Raw genomic sequence first — 733 nt, forward strand, 5'->3', positions numbered from 1 at the left:
CAACAGTTAAGCATGGTGGAGGATCCATAATGCTGTCGGGCTGCTTTGCTACGTCTGGCACTGGAGGCCCTGACCGCCTCACAGGAATCATGAAATCAGAGAATTACCAAGAGATTTTGGAGCGAAATGTCCTACCTATTGTAAGAAAACTTGGTTTGAGTCGAAGATCATGGGTCCTCCAGCAAGACCAAGACCCAAGGCACACATCCAAAAGCACTCAGGAATGGTTGAAAAGGAAAAAATGGACTGTTTTAAAATGGCCAGCAATGAGTCCTGATCTCAATCCCATTGAGAATCTTGGGGTGAGCTGAAATCTGCCATTGGAAAAAAGAACCCTGCAAACCTTCAAGAGCTTGAACAAATTGCAAAGGAAGAGTGGGAGAAAATAACAGCAGAGAAATGCAAGAAGCTTATAGATGGCTACAAGAAACGTTTGGAGGCTGTCATTGCTGTGAAAAGGCGTGCAACCAAATATTAAGGAAGGGTGCCTTTATTGCTGCCCATGCTTTTTTTTTCCTGTTTCCTCTTTGAAATTACTACATGCAAGTTGAAAAAAAATTCTTTGTTTAATTACTTTGGACCTCCGATTAAAAAATCCTGATGATATAATTTTGGTACATTGTCATTTATTCCTGAAGGTATTGCACAGGTTATGCATAAAATGAAGGGGTGCCAATAATGGTGAGCAGGACTGTAAGTAAGTCATGTTTAGGTGTTTATGTTTATAGGTAAT

This window comes from Hemibagrus wyckioides, linkage group LG09, assembly GCF_019097595.1.
Source record: "Hemibagrus wyckioides isolate EC202008001 linkage group LG09, SWU_Hwy_1.0, whole genome shotgun sequence".
In the NCBI taxonomy this organism is placed as follows: Eukaryota; Metazoa; Chordata; class Actinopteri; order Siluriformes; family Bagridae; genus Hemibagrus; species Hemibagrus wyckioides.